The sequence below is a fragment of the Podarcis vaucheri genome (assembly GCF_965113315.1).
Source record: "Podarcis vaucheri genome assembly, chromosome: 9".
NCBI classification, from domain to species: domain Eukaryota; kingdom Metazoa; phylum Chordata; class Lepidosauria; order Squamata; family Lacertidae; genus Podarcis; species Podarcis vaucheri.
Window position 1 is genome coordinate 13,166,050 of NC_138767.1, and position 19,501 is coordinate 13,185,550.

The following is a 19,501-nucleotide window of genomic DNA, read 5'->3' on the forward strand; positions in this document are numbered from 1 at the left end:
CTAATAGATTTATTTCTACTTTTTGAATGATATCATTATTCTATTACATATGCTTTAACAGTTATTAGCCTACCTGTTGTGTTGATATTTCTGTGATTGGTTCTCATTGCAACAAGGGGGTTTGCTTTTGCCAAATGCAACCCTGACAGACGATCCAAAGAGGGACCATGGTTGATGATACTGAAAGCTGCTGAGAGCTCCAGGAGAACTAGCAAGGTAGTGCTCCCCAGGTCACCAGTGTATGTCATCTACCAGGGCAACCTCGGCCATTTCTGTTCCATAATTGGGCCTGGAGCCAGACTGAAATGGATCCAGATAATCAGCACAAATAAGCTTTAACAAGCTGAACCATGGGCCTGGATGGTGCATGCTCTTCGGGCGTTGAAGACTCTTTGGACTGAAGGCTCCTGCCAATTTTCTAATTTTATGCTTTATCTATAGTTACCATGCATGAGCATTTCCTGTCGTTTCTCCTCCAATGTAGGATATACCGTAACTAGTTCCCGAAGCAATGGAGTGTTTTGGTGGTAGCTGCTATGCCTTGTTAATGTTCTATGGTTAATTTGTCAACTAAGTGGTTGCTGTCACTACCCAAAGGAAGCTCTAATTATTTTGAAGTGCAACTATTTCACAGCCTAAATTCTTACAGCGAAAGAAAATATGAATCAGCTTTGCTAAAGGAGAGGAACTTTGGCGTCGTTGGTCTGTGACAAATTTTAAGCTGCTAGCTTAAAATCAACACCGAATTAAGCCAAGAAATACTGGGATTAGCTGGTATAGATTGCCTTTGCCTGCAAAAACCGAATACGCTAAATGGACTGAATAATTGTTAGCAGAAGGCTTTGGCCTGTAGCTGTGTTGGTGGGCCTGAATAATATCTGTGTACTTATATTACATCCTTTCCTGCTCCCACCTTTCCTTTCCTTTCCTTTTTCTTTCTGGCTGCAGCAATGTTTTTGGTGGGAAGTCTATACCAGGTCATGCTGAGCATCCCGCACACGCAGTCTGCTGCATCAGTTTTTGCAGGCGTTGTGAAAGGGGAGGGAAATGGCAAGCTGTACAACACAGCCCGACCAACCCTTACGGAAAGGATCAGGGAGGAAAGCAGGCCAGGTGGAAAAGCTTCTTGAAGAGCATCACAGCTAGCTGAACTGTAGAAGGCATTATGGTGCCTTAAGACAAGGGTGACTACCCTGTGGCCCTCAATGTGTTCTTCGGCTTAACTCCCACTGAAATATACTCAGAGTCGCAAAGTGATTTCATGCTCTTTATTCAGCTCATAGTGGTGAGGAGGAATGAATGGAAGTCCCCTCACAGTATCTGCTTTATATACATTATTTACACAATGGGCTGCACATGATTGGCTAATTCCGGAATTCTACTGTAAGCCAATCAGGTTGTGGATTCACTTCTATCTGGAGCAGGATTGGGTGGTTCCTGCCAACCAATCATACTGCTGCATTGTTCTAGGACCAATCAGACTGCTGCATTCTGAATCCTATTGTTCTAGGACCAATCAGACTGCTGCAGTTTGGATCCTATTGTTCTAGGACCAATCAGACTGCTGCAGTTTGGATCCTATTCAACTCAGTACATAACACCCACCATCCCTGTACCTTTGGCTACGCAGGCAGGAGCTGGTGGGAGTTGCAGTCCAACAATGTCCAGAGGGCCACATTGTCAGGGCTGGTCACAAAAACCAGTCACCCCATGGCTCCATGCCTGAAAACAGCACATCAGGGCATGGGCAAAAATAGCAGAGTCACGTGAAGGCCCATGGAGAGTTCCAATGTAAGAAAACACACACACAGAGAGAGAGAGAGGGGGGGGGCAGCAAAAGTTATTCTTTAATATTTTACTGAGGTTCTTAGAGCATAAAATGGTCACAAAGTCCAATATTCTTCCTGGATCCCCAGGCAAGGCGCAAAACTTCGCTCAAAAGAGCGTGTCCACTTACAGAGGCAAAAACACAGATAGACTGTACAGAAGATGAAAGATAGAAGGAATACAGAACCTCTCAGTAGCGGGATATTTATCTCCTACTCTGAGCATTTTTATCTTGAGTCTCACGTGACTCTGATAAACACAGCCCTGAGCATGTACAGAGAAGCTTTGAGAAAATTCAGAAACATTCTACACCCATAAAACACAATCCCTGACACACATATTCCCCATCTATGTTCCAGGGACAGGTTCACTTTGAATCTAAAGCGCCAATAGCTATCCACCTTAGTGTCTGGTCCAGAGGGGGAGGAAAATAGTGAACACAGCATCCAGGGTCTAGTTTCAGCAGAGGCTGTGGCATCTTCCAAAATATGAGAGGGCAGGCCCCTGCTATGACGGGGTTGCTGTCTAAAATTTGAAATGGGGCAAGCAACAGAGGGATGGGGAGTTAAGTGGAGGTGCCCACTTATTTCACCTGCATGTTTTTGTACATACTTAAAATGGCAATGCTTATTAAGAAAGTTAGTAGGATACAGTTGCTAGAGTGGACCACAGGTGCCATGTCTCTCCTCAAACATGAATCTTTATGGGTAGCCTTATTTCAATCAGTGTCTCTCCACAATCCTCTGCCTCAGAGGATTTTTGTAAGGTAAAATGTGACCATTCTTATCAAGCAAGCAAATTTTTATTACAGTCATAGACCAGCACAAGTAGGGTGGGGTACAGTCAATTAGAATCTGTAAAACTTTTTGGAAAGCTAAAAAGTATTAAAACAAAAGGTATATCTAAAGGACTATAAGTCTAAAAGAAACTGAAAGAATCTTAAAAAAGGGTTAGGAGCATCAAACGGATGTGGAAGAGCATAAAAGACTAGTATATAAAAGGCTATGGCAATCAATTTAGAGAGCACTCTGATGTGAGAGTTCATTACATCTAGTTTGTGGCACAAGTCATCATCCGACGAATTTTGAACGCTACTGTGCAGAATCTGACAACATCGTATTTTGTAGCAGGGTTGGTATCTTAATGATGATGATGATAAAATTTTATAACCTGCTCATCTGGTTGGGTTTCCCCAGCCACTCTGGGTGGCTTCCAATAAAATATTAAAATACAATAATTCATCAAATATTAAAAGCTTCCCTAAACAGGGCAACAGGGAGGTATAGAATTGTCCTGTGCACCCTGGGCACTTATGGAGTAGTGGGCTAAAGGTACCCCTGACCGTTAGGTCCAGTCGCAGACGACTCTGGGGTTGCGGCATTCATCTCACTCTATAGGCCGAGAGAGCCGGCGTTTATCCGCAGACAGCTTCCAGGTCATATGGCCAGCATGACAAAGCTCCTTCTGGCGAACCAGAGCAGCACACGGAAAGGCCGTTTACCTTCCCGCTGGAGCGGTACCTATTTATCTACTTGCAATTTGACGTGCTTTCGAACTGCAAGGCGGGCAGGTGCTGGGACCGAACAATAGGGGCTCACCCCGTCACGGGGATTCAAACAGCCAACCTTCTGATCGGCAAGCCCTAGGCTCTCTGCTTTAGACCACAGCGCCACCCGTGCCCCGGAGTAGTGGGGAGATGAGGCTAATATGGATGTCTCTATAATATAGGCACTGGAGAAGCACATGCTCCATTGCTTCTGTTTGTCCAGAGTCACAGGGGCATTGCTGGTAATTCTTAAATACACTACCCTTTGGAGGAAGGGCAGGGTAAAAACAGGTGTAATTAATAAATTATAAAATATTATTATTTCTTGCATTTTGTGTCCCACCCTTCCTCCAAGGCAGCGTTTTAGTCTCACACCAACCCTGAGAGTTGGGTCATACTGAGAAAGGATGGTTTGCTTAATCCCGACCCGTGACCTTCACAGCTGAGCACGGAATTTAAATGCCGACTTTCCGCATCCAAACTCAGCCCTGCGGGGGTGCATATTTGTGCACAGATATTTTGTCATATAGGATGATACTGAAGGTGACCGTCGGGGGGAATGTTTCTCCGTACGCCCCGGTTGTGTGACCAAATTGGAGAGAGGGAACAATATCCTGATCTGTCACTGGAATTCATTCTGCAGGTGCAAAGAGAAAAAAGAAAAAGAAAGAAAGAAAATACCACCTGCAAGAAAATCTCTCCCCCCTCCCTATACAGCTGGCCTCCATTCTTTATGATGATGAGTGCCTAGGGACAAATGTGGTCCTTCAAATTTCAATTTAGGCAGGAACCTTGTAGTTCTTTTCTTTTACAGAATGATTGTGGAACGAGATAATTTTTCTGTCTGAACACAGTTGTCCTTGGGCAGCTTCTCCTATCACAGCTGCCAAAAGAGTGTGTCATTCCAGCTGATGGTTTACTTTTGATGGCCGGGGGGGGGGGAGATGTACAGCCCGGCCTTTATGAGCCCTGACATTTGTCTGCTTCCCTCCCATTTCATCCTGCTCAAAGAATGACTCGCATCATTTAAAAAAATGTGGGTGACCCTACTAAAATAATTGTTTCAAAAGCCCGTCGTACGCAGTTTATTTAGCCTGTGGGTGCTTTTGTGCCCCTTTTCTTTTTGTAAAGGTGTTTACATTGAGATGCGTTCCTCTGCAGCTGTAGCAATGCTTTTTCTTCTTTAATCCCACCTGAAGACCCGTGTCTTCAGCAAGGCATTTCCTGAACTGTTCCAACTTCACTTTGCCCAAGCCACCCCTAGCTAGTGAGAAACGAGCCCCTAACCAGGAAATAGCTAGCAAATTTTAGTCATACTACGCCCAGTTCCCCCATAAATCTCCAAACTCTGTCTGCACTCACCTCTCACCCCCGCACCTGCAAGTCTCCAGCCTTTATTCCCTTCTTTCTCACCCACCCATTTACCTTGCTATTACAAGAGGAAGGAGTGATTTCCTCTCCCTCCTTATTTGGCATCTGGGTAGGGAGTATAGGTATAGCAGCAAATCAGGCATCAGGAAGAGGGGGGCAGAAGAGAGAAATTGCCCTCTTTTTCTACCTCCTGTGATTAGTGACATAACAGCAACAAGGTGGGAGGATAGGAGCTCTTCTCTGGCTTGGATTAAAGTCTTGAGTCTGAGCTGGAGAACTACTTGGGGAGTTGTATTTGTGGTGTAATAAAAAAATTAAGGTCTTATATATATAATAGTTCATAAATGTACCAACCAAGCACGTACACAGATATGCTGACCACATATCTGGAGCAGCACAGGAAGACCGTCCTGAAACCGTTTTGACTCCCAAACTGACCAAATGTTTTCTCTGCAAGGAGGGAGGGGGTGAGGGAACCTTCCCATTGTCTCAGGAATTGGTTAATCACAGGCTTAAAGGAATGGCCAGACTACCAGGAAACGCAATCAGATATGCATTATCAGATAACCTGGCAGACAGGAAAAACAACAGCATTCAAATTTCTGTTGTAGACCGCCTTTTCTGTGATGTAGGTATGATGTTTGTGGGGCGTGGTCTTGGGTTACACCCCTTCTGTGATGTATGTATGGTGTATGGAGGGGTGGTCTTGAGCTCCAGGGCAGGAAATTTAAAGTGTCTATATAAGGGCAGGCACACCTTGGTTCTGGGTCCTCCTCCATCCTCCTGCGTGTGAGGGGAGCACCCTGTTGCAACAGCTTTAATAAAGATCAGGCTTACTAGCTGCTTTGCTTCTCAGTATTCTCTGGTTGGCCTCTGTTATTTTCTCCTACCGATAGGGAACCCACGTAAGGACTCTATATAGGCTCTTGGATACCCCATAAGGGGAGAAGGGCAGATTTTGTTTACAACAGTGGTGAACATTATGAGTTGCTGAGGTTAGCATTCCTAGCTTCTGGGGCCATCTGCACCCCTAAACTAACCTTGCTTGAGCAATCCTACCCCCACTTTGCCTTCATTTCCACTGTAAGCCCTCTCAGTGGAGACTGTAGCATTTGTCTTGAAGCAAGCACTGGAGAGGAGGCTGTCTATATAGTCAGCAGGATCAGCACTAAAGTGGGGGATTAATCTCCCCATCTGCAGCCTGAAGTGATATCCTCCAACAGAGAGAATTTGTTATACAATCAGACTATTGATTGTATAAAATGGCCCAGGTTTAAAAAGTACTGACCAAACCTCCTAGCATAATCATAAGGTAGATCCATTTGCCAGACTGCTGGTGATCTTCAAGGGCGGTAGCTTCTGAGAACCGTTTCCCTATCTACTTCAGAACATAAGGAGATCCCTGCTGGATCATATTGAGGCTGCATCTAGTCTGGTATTGTATTTCTCACAGTGCCCAGCTAGATGCTTCTGGAAACGCCACCAGCCAGGCATGAAGACTTCTTCTTCTTTGGCGATCACTCGTAGCAGAGTAAGATTGTCTTCCATAAACACGACTTTAACAATGAGTCCGTGAGTGACTGTGGAGGCCAATTCTGGATCCACACGTCCTTCCACAGTATGGACATTGGTTTCCGGGTGGGAGTTGATCACGGTGTGGATTTGCCAAGCGCGCCTTCCTCCTATCACGTTTCTTCCTTGTGTCCTGAGTTTGAGTGTCTTCAAAGCCCATGACACCTTTGGTAAAGGCTGTTCTCCAACTGGAGCGCTCGCAGGCCAGTGTTTCCCAGTTGTCAGTGTTTATAGACCTTTCCAGAAGAATGTGTAGCCTTGGCCTTCTTTTTGTTCCTTCAGTTGTCCCTCACCTGCTCTTTGAGTCTCTTGAAGCGCTGCAATATCTGTTATGTACTGATGTTCTCACCCTGGGCCAGCAGGGGGATACTGTAGATAGTTCAGGTCCACATATGCAAATAAGGGATCAAAAGTGACGCTCAGTGATTGGATAGTTACAGAAAGTTGTTACAGTTACGTTGTACTGGAGCTCTATATAAGCAGGCTGGCTGAACCCTTCAGTTCAGTTCTGTTCTGGCCTGTGAATAAACAAGAGCTGTTTGAAGAATCGCTGGGTCGGCTGATATGTTCACCCACAACTTAACAATATTGATGTTAAAACGTCACAGCTCTCTTGCAATGATGGCAGTTCTGCGTTCAGGACGCTCGCTGTCTGTGTTATCTGACAAAGTCCGTATATTCCATGTTCCAAAGTTCATTTGTCTTTTATGACCGCTAGGTGGTGACCCCACTGGGTGCGGTAATCCAGTCAGGGGGAAAGGGAGGCAGACTATGTTTAGGGCACCTTTTCTAGCCCTCGTCCCTCCTTCACAACGGATACCGAGAGGTATATTGCCACTGATAGACTCCCCTGCCCACTGCCTGATTTTGAGTAATTCTCTTTTAAGCTAATGAGCATTTCTATATTTTCTGCAAGCAAACCTTCCTTTGGTCTGCCTTGAATCTTTTGTCAGTTTCAGTCAGTGCAGCATATTATAAAAAACCCTTTGTCACCTTTGTTCTGAACCAAATATTCTCAAACTTTCCGTCCCCAGGGCCCATGAGGTGACAGAAAGCTACTGAGGCCCACAAGTCACAAAATTCTGCTCCCCACAAGGTTTCTGTCCCACCTTGAACTCACCTTAGGGCAGAGTTAGCCACAAAATATGATGCTTAGGGGCAGAGTTTGGCCTAAGCAGCTGGCAGTTACTGACATCACTTTCTACTGATACCTAACCCATCTTTAGAAACTGATAAATTCTTTGCTGCAGCATTTTTCTTGTGGCAAGCAGTTCCAAAGCTCAACTTCCCTCAAGCTGAGTACGGACATTTGCTCTGGAGATACTGTGGCTCAGCCTCCACATTTTAGGCAGAATTTGCTGAACACATTTTAGGCAGAATTTGCTGAATTTGTTCTTAAGTAGGGAAGGCTTTTCTTCTATATTTCCCCCTTTCCACTTTTCACATGCCTCTCAAAGTATTTTTACCCATTAAACACCTGCAATTTCTTCCTCCTTTCATACTCAACCTGTGTACCTTTTTTTTTAAAGTAATATTTATTAAAGTTTCATAAACAATCAAAAGCTTCAAGGTTTAAACATAAAATACAAAAGTCAAGAAAAATTATAAAAATAAAAAAATACAGAACAAAACACATAAAAAGTACACAATAACAAACAGTTAACAAAATAGAGGGGGGGAAATATAAAAACACCAATAAGCAAAACAGAAAACCGATTAATATTTTCATATCTTATATTTCATTCACTAGTTTCTTGACCTCCTCACACCTCCCTTTTTGTATTCCAGTTCAGATATTTGATTCAGCAAATCCTTACCCTTTATCATTTAACCTTACTCAGCGTCTTAACCTATAGTAAATATATATTTTCCACCATTATCAATCCATATTTACATATTCTTATTAATCTTTTTACCAACACCACTTGTTTTCTATCCAACGTCCCTTTAACATTCGTTAATGTTACAGTATTTCTGTAGATAGTCTTTGATTTTTTTCCAATCTTCTTCCACCGACTCTTCTCCCGGGTCTCGGATTCTGCCGGTCATTTCTGCCAATTCCATGTACTCTATCACCTTCATCTGCCATTCTTCCAGAGTGGGTAGATCTTGTGTCTTCCATCAACCTGTGTACCTTAACCCCCCCCAAAAAAAAGTCTGTTTATTTAATTTCTCCTCCTGGTCCGGTCCTTTCACATTCATTTCTTTCTCTTATAACTGCTTTCCTCTCTTATCCCCTTTATTTCTATCATCATCATCTAATCAAAATAAATATTAACCTTTCATCTCCCTTTATCTTGTATTATCGCCATTTGACATTTAGTGGCTCTTAAAGACTCATGTGTATTACGGAGGCACTGAAATCCAGACTGATGCAGCCCCAATGAACTGTGTTGCATAACTCTCAACATTTTTGGTTGGCCAAGGATCACAGGTTTCTGAAATTAGAAGAGTGACATGCCTCTTCCCAAAACTTTTAATTATCTGCAAGAAAATTGTTGCTGGTAAAGAGTAATTGTTGCTGGTAGAAAATGTGCCAAGTTTCTATTAGCATTTACAAAAGTGGCCGAATGTATAGGGAGCTTTCCTTTCCTTTGGAAATTTAGCCCGGCTTTGGAGAAACCATTGAGGACAGTGTCTGCAGAACAATTTCACTGTCAACAACTGACTGAGTTTGCCACTTTGCTGATCGTAAGTCTCTCTTTGATTTCAATATATTTGACTGCTCTTCATTAGAAATCCAAATAGTGTGTCTGATTAGACTTGTAAATATAAGCATGTCTGTGCTGTAAGCTTTCTGCTTTGCTAGGGGCTACAGTCTTCTCCTCCTCCGTTTTAAATATGCTTAGTTGGTTTACTAAGTAATTGTCTCTCCAATGCCAAAAATAAGCTGTAAAACAATAGCCTTCTCAAAGTATGTGTGCCATTTTTCATAGGCTCAGTCAAGGATCTGAGCAACCTGTCCGGTACTGAAGGCTATAGTGGAAATGTATCATGAGTTAAGGTTAGGAGGTAATTGAAAATATTTGCATTACTATGCAGAGGCATTCTCTTGTCTCAATCCTTGTAGGCTGAGTGTTCTCCTCATATTTCTAATGGAAACTCTGAGGCTGAGAGAGGGAGCATGCTGTGGAAGAAAGGAAGCAACTTAGTGAGTTTAGGGCAGAGATGGGGTTCAGATTGGGGGCTTCAGCTCAGTTCCTTAACCATTATATGCTACATGTGTGTTGCCAGCAGTTAACCATTAATGATATTTGCATTTCATTTTAATGACTCCACTATGTAACACAAAAGGTGCAAAAGTTAAACTAATTGGGCATGCTGTGTTTATTTGACAGTTACCTTAGAAATCCATTCACTAGAATTGGGGAGAGAACTTAAGTAGGAGGATGTATCTCCAACCCTGTCTGACCCACTTTTAACTCAAACATGCATTTTGCAGACCCATTTCTTAATCTTTCACCATTTATTTGCATGGTGGGAGTGTTCCTGTTGCAGTCCACCTTGGGTCAGGCCAAGACCTACCTTAGATCAGGTTGAAGAACAGTGTTTTGCAGGACATGAGACACCCTCAGTAAATGTAATGTGGTGCCTTCTATGTTACATAAAGCACATGGCCCATGAAAAAAATCTTGAAAAGTGGAAATAGGCATTGTGGGACTTAAGAAGCAAATTTATTGATTCTGGTACTTTTGCATTATTTTTGCGATGCTTTCAGACTTATCTCTGCAGCTCTGAGAACTAGCAATCATTCTTTGTGAAAGCTTCTATTATTGTGTTTAAGAGCTGTTTTATTTTGTAACAGGGAGTCAATTTTTAAGTGGTAGAATCCTGGACTGTAACACTTCAGAACACAGATTGGGGTGGGGGGGGTGTCAAACCTTTAAATGCATGTTCCACACAGTAAGGAGATGCAATACTTGTCCCCGTCCCCGTCCCCCCCCTCCCCATGTAGTAAACTAGCATCAGGGATAAATGCTTAATGCAGGAATTGCTGCTGACTGACAGGCTTTTGTCTCTTGTTATCTCACCTGGCTAATTTTCCCAGCAATTGAGAAGCAGGAGAAATTAGCAGAGCAAGATAAGCCGTGAAGGAGCCTATTAGCAGTTCCTTCTTTCTCGCAGTATAATGTCAAGCATAAAAATAAAAATAAAAGTCTGGCTGCTTTTCACAGGACGAGTGTAATGTGTAGTCTGGTTTTAACACTAATCTGAGAGGTAGGGTAACAGCACTGCAGAGTGTATTTTGCCTAAATCAAAATGCATTGTCTTATATTCACGGTGCTAGGAATCTGTAAAAAGTTGGGGGTGGTATGTCCAAAGTCCATTTTGGGGGCCTAATCCGTCCCGCTGGTCGGTTTAATCTGTAATCCGGCCCCTATGGCAGTTTATTTCTCAACAACTTCAATCCTAAAAAAAAAAAGGTCAACAACTTTGGTCGGCCATTTGGACAGCATGTTCACTTCATCAAATCTGGCCCTCTTTGAAAAAAGTATAGATACCTTCCATAGCACGAGATACTATGTGGCCAGGGTCACTATCTCAGTTTTGATGCCCTCCTTTTTCCTCAGCAAAACACTCTAATGTCCTCACACCCAAAATGGGATGAGTCCTTAAGGCCTCATGGAAAATGGGGGCACCTGGCAGCAGGACTGATGAGCTATATTTGTGGCTTGTTAGGACACTTAAATAGGGAGAGAGACTATTTTTTAGCAAGGGTGAAAGGCTCGCTTGCTTATATTGAAGACTAAATTGCAAAAAGAAAAAGAAAAGAAAACAGCTGTTCATGCAGAGATCATTTATTCTGAGACACAAATAAATAATCACAATAACTATCGTTGCTTTATCAGTACAAATCAGTCATGCCCCACTATCCCAGCCAAGCAAAAGGCTTTGGTATTCCTACCCAGTACAGAGGCCTTTTTAATAGTCACTCAACGTATGAAACTTGTCCAATGTCCACAGATAAAGTCCTGAACAATAATCACATTGGTAATACGACCTCTTCCCTACCTTATACTCTACAAATGGTGGATGTGAGAGCCTCCCCACTCCAGTTGGTGGAGGTAGAATTGTGGAATTGTGCAAAGCAACATTTGCTTTCATACAAACTTGTTTTCCTTCCTATGCTTCTATCCGGTTTGTTTGTACTTTTTAACACCTCTGTACTGTGAGATCTTTTGATGAAGGGTGGTCTATAAAATCTAGTAAATAAATATCTCAGTTAAATTAGTTCAACTTAGTACAGCTAACATATCAGGAGATCTATCTGTTGGTTGCTATATGGGTTTGAAATCTCGTTTACAAACCACGTGTGCCTCATTTCAGGTTATGTCCTATTGTTAGGTTTCCCTAAACAGTAGCATTAAAATAGTTTCCCCAATGGGTACTCTGGTATCCAGTCTTTTAAAAGGGCAAGGGGCTCCAAGCAGGATACTCCACACAGTGAAGACAGACGTGACAGTTTATTGGAGACCTTGCTCAAACATCATAATCTCTTGGTAAATCATGAAGGTTACTCTGGTACGTCCAGGAAACTGATACTGCATATCATTACCCTCCTTCCCAGAAGTTGACAGTAAGAATCTCAAGCAAGTTTCTACCCATCATTGTTGGGAATAATATTCTTTGAAGCACAAAGCTTCTAACAGTGGAAGGCTTTAATGGTTGGTCGTGAGAAAAAGAAGAACATGAGACTCAGAGATTAAGGTATGGAGAATGGTTCCCTGTAGGTTCTCCCCTGGGTCCTCTTTCTCTACTGGCTTAGTCCTGTTTTTCCTGTACTCCAGATTGTCTCCTTGCTTTGTTTCTGAGTGGGCATGAGTAGTGGGAATGGGGTCATGTCTGTTTGATATCCTTTGGTTTAGCTCCTCTGATGACGCAGAGGCATGGCAGTTTTGCCGGCCTTATTCTCCTCTGGCATCATAGCAGATCAGTTACTGTCATCAAGAGGTTCGAAACCCATGAGCAACGTTTGTGAAATTAGACCATGGATTTTCTTAGAAACCACAAGGTTTCACATGACACCTTCTTGGTGCAATTCAGTTGAATGGGTAGTCACTATAATAACAGTATTACATTCTCCTATCTTTTAAGATGGATCATATAGCAAAGACAGGACGTGAGAGGCTTCAGGGTTGATGGAGGAGCCTAGATCTTCCTTGTTTTTGTTTTTATCCTTTTCCTGTTCTTGTTGATTCCACATTTCCAAAGAGCAGGTATTCTGTTGATCTGGATGAGGAACCAGCTCTTGTCTGCTCCCCTCTCCGCATCTCCGTCCTGATTCTTCCTCCTTACCATCCCCTCCTGCAGTTTCTGTTGGTGTTTCATAGATGTGGCAGCAGGGACGCAGGTCTAAACCACTGAGCCTCTTGGGCTTGCCGATCAGAAGGTTGGCGGTTCTAATCCCTGCAACGGGATGAGCTCCAGTTGCTCTGTCCCAGCTTCTGCCAGCCTAGCAGTTCGAAAGCACACCAGTGCAAGTAGATAAATAGGCACCGCTGTGACAGGAAAGCAAACAGTGTTTCCATGCGCTCTGGCTTCCGTCACAGTATTTATTGCACCAAAAGTGGTTTAGTCATGCTGGCCACATGACCCAAAAAGCTGTCTGTGGTCAAATGCTGGCTCCCTCAGCCTGAGGAGAGATGAGCACCACAGAGTTGCCTCTGACTGGACTTAACTGTCCAGCACTCTTTAAAAAGGGACCCCTGACCATTAGGTCCAGTTGTGACTGACTCTGGGGTTGTGGCGCTCATCTTGCTTTATTGGCCGAGGGAGCCGGCGTACAGCTTCCGGGTCATGTGGCCAGCATGACTAAGCTGCTTCTGACGAACCAGAGCAGTGCACGGAAACGCCATTTACCTTCCCGCCGGAGCAGTACCTATTGATCTACTTGCACTTTGACGTGCTTTCGAACTGCTAGGTTGGCAGGAGCAGGGACCGAGCAACGGGAGCTCACCCCATCGTGGGGATTCGAACTGCTGACCTTCTGATCGGCAAATCCTAGGCTCTGTGGTTTAACTCACAGCGCCACCCGCGTCCCTTTACCTTTACCTAGATATGGCAGCCATGATCCCAGCTGCAGTGGGAATAGCTAACAGCTGCTCAGCACTCCACCAGGGCCAGTAAACAAGGGGAAATTCCCCATTTGCATTCTCATAAATCTCTTCGCCTACAAACAAGATTGCCAAACTCTTTAACATATAAACAGGTACATCTTTCTAAATGGGAACCCCAACTAATCTTCAGAAACTGCTCTAATACTTTTTTTTAGCCGACACTGGGTGGCTGTATTATGAACTAATATTTTTTTTTTTTTTTTGGCAGGGGGTCACAATCTTGCTCACCAAATCTCACCTTCTCTCTTTTTTAAAAAAATCAGTAGTATTGAATGGAAATCACAGCTTTCTTTTAGGCGCAGGAGGACAGCGGAGTTACTCTATCCGAGTCAAGGAACTGGCATGAGATATGTACCGTCGATCATAGTTGGCACTTCTTCTCCTTTGTGATTTTCCATTTCTCTGTTAATTAAAAACACTGTGAAGGCTGAGTGCTTTTATTTCCCGTAATGAAGATTATGAAAACAGTAGGCCAACATGAAATGCTAATCCTACCCATTGCAGGTGGTGGTATTATGGCACAACAGCTTCCGAGAAAGGAATGCATCAACTTGTTCCCAAACGTTTTGTTCTGGGTAGGGGAGATGGAGGGATGGTTCGTGGGTGCATTGCTCCAAAACTCACAGATTAGACTGGGGTGCCAAATTTCCCATTGATGGAAGCGCATGGAGAAAATGAGCTGTGGCGTTCCCTTTTGATTGCTGCGGTGCTACAGTCTCACTTGGGCTTGTATAGTTTAAAAGAGTGTCTTGACCTTCCTTTGTCCACAGTTACGTTGCCACATTCTCTGCCTTTTTTACTATTTACACGGCTTAGAGATAGTAAGTGGTATAGCAATTAAATAATTAATCAAATAAATAAATAAATAAATAAATAAATAAATAAATATAAAATACAGAATGTATCTGAAGAGAAAAGGCAGGGAGAAAGGAGGGGAGGTTAAATAACGGAGAAATAAAAACACAAAACGTATTTATAATATTCCCAACAATATTTATATTTGTGACTCAGCTTTCTCCTGTATTTGTTGTACCACTAAATGATAAAAGATGTCAAGGTTTCAACAAAATAGTTAGCAAACTGCCTACCCTCCCTTACCCTAATAATGTTTCTCAACATTAGACCACTTTTTTTTTTTTTTTTTTGGTAAGCTGGTCGTCTAATGTGTGAGCATTTATTTTTCTCCAGTAAAAACTAATTGTCTGTAGAGCATTGATTAAAAATACACTGCTATTTCTCTACTGTCTGACAACATGTACTCTCTTGTAACCAAAAAGTACTATTATGGGGACTATTGGTAAAGTATATCTTAATATATAGTTCCTGTTTCATTTAATACAGATCTCCCAAAAAGATTTTATTTTGGGGCACGTCCAAGATTTATGTCATGCTTTTAAAGATTTACAACTCTAGCAAGTATTATTAGATACTGGATAGATCTTACTTAACCTAGTGGGGTAAGAAACCATATTATTATTATTTATTGAATCTAAAAAAATGTATAAAAATCAGTTTGTAAAAAAGTATTTTAAGTTAACACTGTTTATTTATTTGTTAGTTAGTTTGTTGTGGGGTGTTTTTCCAGGACCGTTCCTAAATAGAAAGTGGAACGTCCTGTCCTAAACATCTTTCCTATTTAGATAGGTAATGATTTGATGTTATATCTAAGAAACTCCTAATCATTTTCTATATTTTGTTTTGTTCAGTTGCATCTCCCCTATGTTGGTGACTATTTAGAGTGACAACAATATCATTCAAAAGTCTTGATAGTTGCATAATTTGGAAATGTTTCCTCTTGAATCGTAGAATTTTAGAGGTGTGGTCATAGCTTCAGGCTTGGAAAATGACTGAAAGAGAGCTGAGCTTTGTGGGCTGAGGAGAGGGTCCTGTGATGTGGACAGGGATGTCTGACTGGGAAAAGACCTCTTAAGAATAAAAAGGCAGATTTTATATATTTGGACACATGGATACACAGTATAGGTGGTTTTTCCCCCCCCAGCCATATGCCATACAATATAAAATTTAGGTTTTGGGGCACTCTAAAAGTTTGATTTTGTATGGAAATATTTCCTGACACATAAAATTTTGTATGGAAATATGTCCTGACACATAAAATAAAAAATCTGAGATCGTTTTAAGACAGAGTTTTGTCTAGATCAAATCAACTCAGATTCCTTTTATTTATATTATGCCTTATAGCATAACTGTCCAAAGGTTGCTTAGTAAGACTAAGATCTCTGGTATACCTATGCAAATGTCCATCTGTTGCAGAAACTTTTCCCATTGTAGGATCTGAGCTACAAATATCTGCTTAGCCATGAAGCTTACTTGATTTCATTTAGCAAAACAGTAACAGGCCTATGTACACTTACTTGGGAATAAGTCTATTGACTATTGAAGTCAGTTGGGCACATATAGGAATGTACTTTCAGCCTAGCATATATAACATTATTTAGGGTGAGGATAAAGAAATTAAGAATGTATAAGCACTTTAGTATGCAGTTGTAAAAAATAATATCAGTCCATCAGAAAGATAGGTTTACTCTAAAAACGTTAGAAGTTGTTAACAGCATTTATATCTTTGAATATTGTTTTCAACTCTATTTTGTCACCTCTCTCATACGCATTTCTTTTCTTCATTTTGTTTTATGTGCGGTCAGCTGTACTGAAGCTGCAATCCTCAAAAATCAGGACAATTCACATTTATTTATTTGTTTTATTTGAACATATTCCACCTTTCAGTAGAACATTCTCAAGTCAGCTCACATGATCTGTTTCAAGTTGACTTTCCACACTATCAGCCCAGTTAAAATTAGCAAACAGCGAGGAGTTATATGAGTAGGTGCTACTAGATCACCAGTACATGTATAAAATGCCAGTTTTTGCATCAGAAAAGTCAGCGCAGCCACTGATCCCATTCCAGCTGGGCATGTGATAGATTCTAGAACTCTTATTCAAATTTCAGCATTCATTCACTGATTTCTTGCCCATTATATATGAGTCGTGCGCAGGTCACAACATGTACATGATTTTGAATTTATGTTGTTTATCCATATTGGATTGGATTTTTTAAAAACAGCTTAAAACCTATAACTTCAGCTAAACGTGGCTGTGTAGGACATGCATGGATGCTGCTCAGAGAGCCATTGTTGTAGGCTAGCTCAGAATCAAGAAGGAGCTGTTCTGTTTTGCAATAGCCTCAAAATCCTGGGTGAGATCCAAGAGAGGGAACCATCGGTGCACCTTGTTGAGGAAACATCTGCTAAGCAAGCAAATATGTTTTTGGTCCACCACCACCCTTCTCATTTTTTTGCTATCCTTCTGTTTTAATGTTATGGCTGCTGACAAATTAATTTGAACTTGGAGTGATTTTAAGCACGATTGTTTGCATGATCAATATCTGAAACATATCGAGCCATTGATCTGTCACAAGGTCAGTACAGTGGTATCTCGGGTTAAGTACTTAATTCGTTCCGGAGGTCCGTACTTAACCTGAAATTGTTCTTAACCTGAAGCACCACTTTAGCTAATGGGGCCTCCTGCTGCCACTGCACCACCAGAGCATGATTTCTGTTCTTATCCTGAAGCAAAGTTCTTAACCTGAAGCACTATTTCTGGGTTAGCGGAGTCTGTAACCTGAAGCATATGTAACCTGAGGTACCACTGTATTGTCTTCTCCAAGTGGCCACATCTCTCTCAAGATTCCAGCTCTTTGGTTCCTGAACCTCTTTTAATTGAGGGTGCTTGGGACCAAATCTGATCCCATGTATTCTACAACTTTGCTATAGGTCCACATGTTTTAACGCCTGTTGTCCGTCTCTTTGTGCTCGTTGGAGAAGCAGCGTAGGAGAACCTCAAATTAATAACATTTCTCTTTTGTGCATTGTCCATTTGGAAACAGCCTCCCTATCCAAAGGGGTGGACTTGCATTAGATTTGTACCTGTGTGGCCATTTTGGCATATGTGGCACTTGAAGCAGGAAGTAGAGGGAGACCCAAATCTGATTGGAAGTGAGCCAGAAGAGGAGGGAGCTTTGAAGGAAGCAATTCAGTTGCACGGCTTTCCTTAATAAATTTTCTCATGTTTACTTGGAGGAGAGCCATAGGTTTTCAGAGGGCTTGGTTCAAACGGAGCACACCTGGAACTGTTCAGCTATGTTTACAAGCTCCTTTCAGAGGCACACAGTGTCCTGCCACTTCGCCCTCTTGAAGCACCAACCCGACCTGTTAGTATTCAGCCCTCACCAAATAATCCAGGTTGCCAAGATCTTTCCCCATACTGGAGATCCAGAGGCAGCCAAATTAGCTATTACGCTTGTTGTTACCAACACAGAGAGAAAAACACATTTGGAACATTTTCTGGCTACCCGAGCTCTGAGCATGCAAAGACTTGTTGGTTTAGCTTACAGGTGATGTGTTCTTATCGCTTGAGGTCTGGCAGCGTTCTGAGAATAGAAACTTTCCCTCTTTAATCATCAGTCACAGTGAAAATACTGAAGCCAGTCTTAGTCTTTGCAATAACATTATTCTATAGGACAGTGGTGTCCAAACTTTTTTCAAAGAGGGCCAGATTTGATGAAGTGAAGGACTGTGAGGGTCAACTAAAGGGCCAACCAAAGTTGTTGAGCTTCTTTTAGGATTGAAGTTGTTGAGGTTTTTTTGTTGTTTTTTTTAGGTTTTTACCCTAGGAAATAAACTGCCTCAGGGGCCGGATTAAACCAACCGGTGGGCCAGATTAGGCCCCCGAAACGGACTTTGAACATGCCTGCTATAGGAGAAGCACAAGGTCAGCTGTAGCAGTAATGACACCTGTAAGACTCAGGTGCCCCATACGTTCTCTATTCCCTCCTTTTTACTCCATCTTTTGTTGAGGTAGAAGAGCCATATGAGAAGATAGCTGAATTCCCAGCTTTTTGCCCAGTACACTGAGAACTTCAGTTAGTTACGATAGACAGAACTGGACCGCATGGACATACAGTCATCTGTGTGTCTACAGAGAAGTACCATAAAAATGAGCAAAACCAACTTGGTGGTCCATGAGAGGGACTGAAATGTGCCTTAAAAATTAAGACACCATCCTGTATGCATTGGATCATTCTGTGTCCATTGGAGTGTGGAGGTCTAGTGGAGCATCCACTATATATGGGCAGTAGCACTGTCAGGATTTCCCTGACACAGCCCCACATGCAAGCAAACAAGCAGGTTTGTGGGAATGCTAAATGGAGATAAAGCTCTTGTACCCGAGTCCTGCTTACTAGTTTCCTTGTGGCATCTGCTTGGCCACTGTGAGAATATGATTCAGGACTAGATGGGCCATTGGCCTGTCCAGCAGCCTCTTCTTAGTGCAATTTCTGATAAATGAAAATTTCACCCCTGATTCCTGACTAACTAGGCAAGAGGGAGGCCATATTAACTGTGTGTCGGAGCTGAACCATAGACAACTAATGTGTGAGAGCCAGGAGCCATTCCAAGGTTAAGATCTAGAAGTATTCCTTTTCAAACAGAAGATGAGATTCGCAGAATGCTCATTGGTACACTTTTTACCAGTTATTGCACTTTTGCAGGGCATATATGGAATTGTGGAATATGAAGAGCCTTGAGCATAGTCTCCAAACCAGCTTGCGATTAAATTATTTGCTATCATGCTATCTTCAGTGCTCCTGAAGATTACGTGGCCATGTTAATGAACCATTGAGAGACTAATAAAAGAGAGCTGACAAAAACCATTGTATCATAGACATCAAATAATGGTTAAATGCAGGATAATTTAGCTGAAAAGGGTAATGATCTGACAATTATGTCTTATGATTGTATAAGTGCTAGCTCTTTGATGCTGTGACTGAGGAGAATCTCATATAAATGATGGAACTTTTTAAGTAGGTACTAAGAAATTTACGTAGCTATGAGCACCAGCTATCAAATTGCACAACCTTGTTATTTTATTTTTTTAAAGCACAGGACATTTGATAACCAAAACAAGTAAAAAAAGAACATTTAACCTTCCTTTTACTGTCAGTTTGATTGACAAAGACACTTTCGTTTGGGTGATTTCCTTCAAACTCCAATCT

At 42.1% G+C, this 19,501-nt stretch overlaps 1 protein-coding gene and 1 long non-coding RNA gene across 3 annotated transcripts in view; both read left to right on the forward strand.

Annotated features, from left to right (window-relative positions):
- The window catches only part of CFAP299 (cilia and flagella associated protein 299), a 335,705-nt gene that overhangs the window by 183,486 nt on the left and 132,718 nt on the right, over nt 1-19,501 (forward strand). The window lies entirely within an intron of this gene.
- On the forward strand, nt 8,878-15,035 carry LOC309540172. Its single transcript, XR_014223096.1, has 3 exons — nt 8,878-9,007; nt 11,886-12,025; nt 15,020-15,035. It is a non-coding gene; the product is annotated as an uncharacterized lncRNA (long non-coding RNA).